Source organism: Lactuca serriola, chromosome 2 (genome assembly GCF_051521515.1).
Source record: "Lactuca serriola cultivar US96UC23 chromosome 2, Lser_US96UC23_V15, whole genome shotgun sequence".
NCBI classification, from domain to species: Eukaryota; Viridiplantae; Streptophyta; class Magnoliopsida; order Asterales; family Asteraceae; genus Lactuca; species Lactuca serriola.
Window position 1 is genome coordinate 144,448,862 of NC_136409.1, and position 9,251 is coordinate 144,458,112.

Sequence of the window (9,251 nt, forward strand, 5' to 3'; positions counted from 1 at the left end):
ACCACTCGTTGGGCCTTCGGCCTGACTGGACCGCCTCTTCAGGGCCTACAACCTATCTGGACCTCCCCGGGTATGTTGGCCTACAACACGAAGCAGGACCACCTCAACCCAACCCCCAAACAAACAATCATGTGCACATGGATAACATACAAACAATAGCATGCATATATCAGTCAAATCGATCTAACAGATCACAAGCATAACAATGATCCTATAAACATGACACCGACCTAACAGGTCACTAACATAGCATCCTAAATACCAGGATGTAAATCAGTAGGCATATCACATAATAATCCAAATACAATCCATAAAGGGTCGACCTTGGTGCCTTAGACCCTGTTGATATAGTGAAGATATCTCACCTAGCAAGTAGTGAACAACTGAACTGGGAGTCTCCTGCTGCTATTTCACCGACCACCCCAACTGCCTAAAATGATGAATACTAAATTAATAAGTGGGTTCTCCAAAATTGCCAAAGGGTCCATATTGTCCATTTTCCCAATTTGGGCCTAAGGCCCAATATCAATACACTAACCCAAGTCTATATGCACAAGCCCAATAATGGCCCAATTTTCCTAATTGGGCCTTACCATAGGACCCTTTATCAGAACAAGCCCTACTTCAAATATTTAGGGCCCAACAAGGCCTAAGTCCAGATAGTCTAACAGTGTAACGCCCGCAGATCCGGGCTAGCCAATTTAGAGACAACGAGTGTCAAAAATGAGTTTTTAATGGAAGATTATTTAGAAGGATTAATCTTAAACAAGTTTTATAATATGTCTCAAGGGTTCCGTACATATAAAGAACGCCAAAATCCGAGTTATAACGAAGAAGTTATGGCTCGTCGAAGTTTTACGACTAAATCGACACGGCACCGGGAGACGTAAATAGTGAATTTTTGATAAAGTACGTTTTATACATAGTGATCTAAACAAAATTTGTAGTATACGTTAAACCTAGAAAATACAAAAAAAAGAACGCCCAAACGATACTCTCAATAAACGAAATAACCCTAGCAGTTGTGCTCAAAGGACGATACTGGCAGTTGCGCCTCATATAGAATGTCACAATTCTGGCAGTCGCGCCTAAGTGATAAAACTAGCAGTTGTGCTTGATAGCTGTGTCATTGACAACGATGGACTCCGTACCTATTCTTTAGGATAATCCTTAGGAACGAATGAATGAGAAATAGCCGATTCTTAGGGTAGACCCTTAAGAGTAGAGAAGATAATGGGGATGCATAATTGGGTTAACTGTTTGATGATTAAATATAATAATTATATTATTGTGGGTTGAAAACCCTATGTACTCACCTGGTTTCCCAACCTGACCCACTCAGTATATTTATATCACAGGTGTTGATATGAAGTCACATTACACTGAGAGATCAAGGAGATATAAATCACTAGTGATAATGAATGTAAGTTCTGTTTATGCTTATGTTTCTGTATTGACGATGACATCCCAAATGTTTTAAAACGAATAAAAATACTTTTCTTCAGAAATGTTGTGATAACGTATTTATCATGTTTTACTGAGAACAAATTCCGCAACATTTTTATTAAAAGAGGTATTCTGATTTTTATAAAGCATAAACAAAATCGGTATTTTTTGGCCGAGAAAATGGGGATGTCACAGTTGGTATCAGAGCATTAGTTTAAGCGAACTAGGAATAAGGATTTATTTCTAGACTTAAACTTAGAATGTTAAGCGATGATCATGAGGAGTGTGTCTAATATATTTTAGGAAGTACACATGAATAGACACAAGCACTAGCTTAATAAGGGAAGATGCCTAAAATGCTTTTATGTGCTAAATGATTTGTGATGCTTTATGCTATCGTTTGATCGAATCTATGGTCTGTTGCCGACCAGATCTGGAAATTTTATGTTTTGCAGATTTTAAACGTTTAATTACGGTATTAGAACTGGCATGTAACTTTTCGAAGTAACAGGGAGATTTACACGTCAATCGTAAATAAAATCTTTCCTATCTTAATTCTCGTCGTTTTGCCCCGAACGTCCGATTTGGTGTATAGAACGAGATGGCATGAACCCGAAGTGGAGTCGGGAACGCGAACGAAAATAGAAATCAACCCCCAGTGATTGAGCAAATGCATGTTGTAGTAGTCACTCCTGAGCCAATCACGATGACAGGAGTACATGCAATGGTGCGGGTGATGTTGGATCAACAAATGGAAGAAACAAGGCGTTTACTTCAACATAGTAAAAAAGAACTTACTGTTTCAGTACGCCAGGCACCTACTCTTGAGGCAGCCATCTGGGTTAAGGTTGGCAAGAAGAGGAAATTTGAGGGAACTTTAAGGTCCAACAAGAACAACATGTTCTCACAGTCTGGAGGAGGAAGAGGTAAAGCAAAATGGTGTTACGAGTATGGAAGGAAACACAACGGGGGATGCTATAAGGAAGTGACCTACTTCAAATGTGGGAATACTGGTCACTATGCCTTTAAGTGCTCAACCAAGGAGGAAGTTTGCCTTAAGTGTAGTGGAAAGGGACACTTCAACAGAGATTGTCCGATAAGGGCTACAACGCCAAATGTACCGCTGAAGCACTATGAGGGATGCGACGAAGAAGTGACTTGTTACAGGTGTGGAAAAATCAGTCACTATTTCAAGAACTGTACACATAGGGATAAAGTATGTTACAGATGCAGAGACAAGGGGCACATGTCTAGGGACTGCCCGAAGAAAAATGAAGCAGCAAGACCGAATGTGCCGCCAAAGCCGAAGGAAAGAGCATTCCAGAGGATCCTTGGCGAAGCTACTGACAATGCAAGATTTTAGGAGTGAAGGCTTGATATCCAAAGATCGGTTTATGAAGTATCTGTAGTATCGTAGGGGTAGCCTATTAGAGGCATAGTCTAGGGTGAACTTGAACACCTATATAATCGTTTCAAGAAATATTATAAAACCTTCGTTTTGTTATCTGACGTGTTGAATGATTGTGTGATATTCTTGCATGGTGACTTGGATAAACTGCGAGACAATACTTGGGACAAGTATGAGTAGGTATGAAAGGTAGTAGAGGCCTATACTACCGGAAGCACAGGACTCACACTTAGATCAGGGAAAGTCACAAGGTTACCAAGAAGCTAGTAATTGATTTCGATATATTCAAATATGTCATTACCAACGTTTCGGTAATGACTAAGAAGATGATTGTTATTCCGACCTTGGTGGTCATATCGAATTGAGTCCGACTACGATGAGTATGTTACATGGTTCAGAGAACCAAGTTTGATGTAACATCTGACTTAAGCCAAAAGATTGAAATAAAAGATAATCAAAGCAATCGGTAGAGGTATCGCTATAGTTGCTTGTATCTAGAAATGCTACCTTTTAAGATGAGATTAGAACATGAAGGAAAGTATAGTCTATTCTGGAAGACTCTAATAGACCTGAGTCTAAGCATTGCAACATACGATGATAGGTCATTAGAATATGACACATCGTTCCATTGTAGTAATAAAGGAACTTATCTTAAGTTCGTATCCAGTGAGGATCGAGATTGTTACTTGAAGGTCATAATTTGGAGTCTAACGTGAGATAGGGAGCAAGTACAAGATCGAGCACCGCCTGCAATCAAGGAGTCCAAAAGTTAGATACCAATTCGAAGAAACAAGGAAGTTACGATTATTACCTAGGATGAAGAGAGAACGTATGAAGTCATTATACTACCTTGTTTCGTTGATGATTCTGGGACGTAATCATCCTAAGGGGGAGATAATTGTAACGCTTGTAGATCCGGGCTAGCCAATTTAGAGACAATGAGTGTCAAAAATGAGTTTTTAATGGAAGATTATTTAGAAGGATTAATCTTAACCAAGTATTATAATATGTCTCAAGGGTTCCGTACATATAAAGAACGCCAAAATCTGAATTATAACGAAGAAGTTATGGCCCGTCGAAGTTTTACGGCAAAATCGGCATGGCACCGGGAGACGTAAATAATGAATTTTTGATAAAGTAATTTTTAGACTTAGTTATCTAAACAAAATTTGCTGTATACGTTAAACCGATAACATACAAAAAAATAACGCCTAAATCTGACTTCGTATGTGGAAGTTATGAATTTTCTAAGATTTGGCATAGCAGTGCACGCCCCAAAACTCGAATTTTAGATCGAGCGGTTTCTGGCCTACCTGAACTAAATGAGAATTGAAGATCTCATTAATAGGAACTCAACGGTAAAAAGGAAAACGAAAACGGAGTTCGTATGTAGAAGTTATAAATTTTACGCGGACATTTAACAGTATAATCTCATCATACTGTTAAATTTAAGATCAGTCGAGAATTAGCCGACAGAGTCAAAATGGAAGTTGTAGATCTTATTTTTACCTACGCGTGGATATAAAGAACGTCGAAAAAGGAGCTCGTATGCGAAAGTTACTGGGTTTAGAAGTCGGCAGGGTGCTGCTGCAAAAGGGGTGACGTGGCACAATCTTGGCCATTGCTTTCTCCCCAAGGCTTGCCACTAGATGGTGACATGTGACACCAATTTCAGCCATATTCACCCTATAAATAGAACCTCTCCCACCCTCATTTTTTTCACACCTTTCCCATTCTTTCTTCTCTTTACTCTCTCTAGCCCCAAAACCCCCCGAAAAGCCTAGGGAACCTCCTTAGCACGAGGCGGAAGCCGCGGAGTGCTCGACGGCTCCGAGAAGAAGAGCTTTTCATCTCGGGAACGCTGCTCCAAGCAAAGCATGATTTTCTATAAAACCCGCTGTAAGTGAGCTACGCCTACACTATTTTTAATATATAGCTTTTATTTAATTATAGTAACGTTATTAGGAACTAATAATAAGTACTTGGGCTATTATTATGGGTTATATAAGTATTGTTTAACGCTTATATAATAGTAATAATAGCTAGACTATTAATTAGTATCGACGAATAATAGACTAAACTCTAGTGGTAATAATACTAGGTTTCGTCGAAGGAAATTATTTTTAAGAAGCGAAGCGTTGTCTGAGTTTGGAATCACCACCTTTTCAAGTGAGTGCATGGTCCTTTTCATCTTACACATAGATATGAAGTATTTTATATAAACTACGTGTTATGTGTGCATATTATCTGTATACTTGCTATCTATGCAGGATGAACGGTTTTATACAAGCTTAATATGATTTAAACTGTATATGTATTTATATCTACGTAATATGTTGGGTAAAACATGGGTAGATGAAATATGAATTGGATGATGAGTTGAGAGGTGATATGGACCATGAGGTAAGGGTGAGAGGTGGACTATGTGAGAAGCCTTGTTCCCAAATGCGGGCCCCATCATCTAGCAAAGTATGGATGACAACCACGGACTATTCTAGCAGGCTCGCAACTTGTAGGTGTTGTGAACGATGTGTTCACCGGTGTACTCTAAAAACCCATTGACATGTATTGCGAGTGGACTCTTGCAAACGATACTGTTAATAAACGAGATAACCCTAGCAACTGTGCTCAAAGGACGATACTGGCAGTTACGCCTCATATAGAATGTCACAATTCTGGCAGCTGCACCTAAGTGATAAAACTAGCAGTTGTGCTTGATAGGTGTGTCATTGACAACGATGGACTTCGTACCTATTCCTTAGGATAATCCTTAGGAATGAATGAATGAGAAATAGCTGATTTTTAGGGTAGACCCTTAAGAGTAAAGAAGATAATGGGGATGGGTAATTGGGTTAACTATTTGATGATTAAACATAATAATTATATTATTATGGGTTGAAAACCCTATGTACTCACCAGGTTTCCCAACCTGACCCACTCAGTATATTTATATCACAATTGTTGATATGAAGTCACATTACACTGAGAGATTAAGGAGATAAAAATCACTAGTGATAATGAATGTAAGTTCTGTTTATGCTTATGTTTCTGTATTGTCGATGGCATCCCAAATGTTTTAAAATGAATAAAAATACTTTTCTTCGGAAATGCTTTGATAACGCATTTATCATGTTTTACTGGGAACAAATTCCGCAACATTTTTATTAAAAGAGGTACTCTAATTTTTATAAAGCATAAACAAAATCGGTCTTTTATAGCCGAGAAAATGGGGATGTCACAAACAGCGACCCAACCCGAAGCCCATAAGTCAAAAGTCCAAATTGAGGACGTACGCGGGGCGTACTCCTCCAGTACACTGGGCGTACACCTGCCCTATGTTGACCGCCATTGGGGTGGTTGACCCGGTATGCTGGGTGTACATAAATTATGCTAAGCGTACGCGGGGTTTCACCAAAACCCAAAAAGTGCTTAATGGTTTAAGCACTTAAGACCAACTTCCAGATCCATCGACCAAATGTGCTATCGAACCATAAAGTTTCGAACTTTATCACTTTGGACGTCCTGAAAGTTCTTAACACATGGTCTTAATCCATTTAGACCTTCCTACTTCATGCATGAGACAAATATAGCTATTGGGACCTCATTTTTATCACTTAGGACTTCTTCTAAGGTCTGAAAGGACAACCCATTTCGTCCAAGTCATCACATGCACCATTTTGAGACAAGAAAGCTTCCATAAAACTAAAATGAATAGATCTATAACACACAAGCATAAAGTTCCAATCTTTTTACCTTCTAGAGCTTTAGGGTACAACACAACTTCAGATATATAGCCTTGATCTCCTTCTCCAACTCCTTGGTGTAATGACTTTACCTTCAAAGGTTCAAAATGCACACCAACTCACACTTCTCACACAAAACTAGGGTTTGGAACGTTTTTCTGGGATATGGAGGTTGAGGATAATTAGAGGAAATGAGCTATAAGGTTGTTTATATAGTCCCTAACCCTAAATATTAGGGTTTTCACCTGACATGAGTACGCCCAGCGTACTAGGGCGCGCCTAGTACGCTCCGCGTACTCCTTCCTGACTCAAAGTGGCAACTTTAGTCCTCATACTTCTCATGGCCCAACTCAACCAAATCCAGGGACTTCAATTGGCAACTTATAAAAGAGGCGGGATTCGAAATATACCAGCAAAATTCAGGATGTTACAACTCTCACCCACTTGACCTTGACTTTGTCCCCGAAGTCTGCTGTAGCGAATAGATCCGGGTAGTATTCCCGCATTTCAGACTTTGCCTCCTAAGTCCATTCGGTTCCCTTCCGATGCCGCCACTGCACCTGTACCAAAGGTATATCCTTGCTACATATAATTTTTATCTTCCTTTCCAAGATAGCCACCGGCTGCTCCACATAGTTCAGGTGCTCGTCAACCTGGACATCATCCAATGACACTACCACATACTCATCCAATATGCACTTTCGCAACTGGGAAACGTGAAAAGTGTTGTGTATCTGACTGACCTCCTCCGGAAGGTCTAGTCTATAAGCACCCTTGCCAATCCTGGCAATAACTCGAAATGGTCCAATAAATCGGGGGCCCAATTTTCCCCTCTTCCTGAAGCGGATCACACCATAACCCAAAATTTTACTAAAATTTAAACTTTTTAAAACCAATCCGGGTAAATAAAATTATTCAAACATCAACATATTTCACAAATTGTTTTCAAAATGATTTCATATCAGAGTTCCCAGAAATCCCAAATCATAAAATGTGAGGATGTGTACATCACGCCTTCGCCTTGCCTTCGTCACCTGAAGTACCTAAAACAAAAATCAATAAATGTAAGCTCGAAGGCTTAGTGAGTTACCCCCAAAATACCAACACATACCACCCAACAAAAATAAAAATAAACAACATGTATAATGAGCCTTCAGCATGAATGGACCGCCTCCTCAGGGCCTACAGCCTATCTGGACGCCTCCTGGGCCTTTGGTATGACTGGACCGCCTCGCAAGGCCTATAACCTATCCGGACCGCTCGTCGGGCCTTCGGCCTGACTGGACCGCCTCCTTAGGGCCTACAGCCTATCCGGACTGCCCTGGGTATGTTGGCCTACAGCACAATGCAGGACCGTCTCAACCCAACCCCCAAACAAACAATCATGTGCAGATGGATAACCTACAAACAATAGCATGCATATATTAGTCAAACCGATCTAATAGATCACAAGCATAACAATGAACCTATAACCAGGACACCGACCTAACATGTCACTAACATAGCATCCTAACTACCAGGATGTAAATCAGTAAGCATATCACATAATAATCCGAATACAATCCACAAAGGGCCGACCTTGGTGCCTTAGACCATGTTGATATAGTGAGGACAACTCACCTAGCAAGTATTGCAGAACTGAACTGGGAGTCTCCCGCCGCTATTTCACCGACCACCCTGACTGCCTAAAATGATGAATACTAAATTAATAAGTGGGATCTCCAAAATTGCCAAAGCGTCCATATTGTCCATTTTCCCAATTTAGGCCTAAGGGCTAATATCAATACACTAACCCAAGTCCATATGTACAAGCCCAATAATGGCCCAATTTTCTTAATTGGGCCTAACCTCCTAATTGAGCCTTACCATAGGACCCTTTATCAGAACTGGCCCTACTTCAAATATTTAGGGCCCAACAAGGCCCAAGTCCAAATAGTCTAACAACGGCCCAACCCGAAGCCCATAAGTCAAAAGTCCAAACTGACGACGTACGCGGGGCGTACTCCTCCGGTACGCTGGGCGTACGCCTGCCCTATGTTGACCGCCATCGGGGTGGTTAACCCGGTACGCTGGGCGTACAGGAATTACGCTGGGCGTACACGGTGTTTCACCAAAATCGTAATAAGTGCTTAATGGCTTAATCACTTAAGCCCAACTTCCAGTTCCATCGACCAAATGTGCCATTGAACCATAAAGTTCCGAACTTTATCACTTTGGATGTCCAGAAAGTTCTTTATAGATGGTCTTAATCCATTAAGACCTTCCTACTTCATGCATGAGACAAATCTAGCTATTGGGACCTCATTTTATCACTTAGGACTTCTTCTATGGTCTGAAAGGATAACCTATTTCGCCCAAGTCAACACATGCATCATTTTGGGACTTTTGGGATAAGAAAGCTTCCATAAAATTAAATAGACTAGATCTATAACACACAAGCATAAAGTTCCAAGCTATTTACCTTCTAGAGCTTCTAGGGCACAACACAACTTCAGATCTATAGTCTTGATCTCCTTCTCCAACTCCTTGGTGCAATGACTTCACCTTCAAAGGTTCAAAATGCACACCAACTCACACTTTTCACAAAAAACTAGGGTTTAAACGTTTTTATGGGGATATGGAGGTTGAAGATAATCAGAGGAAATGAGCTATAA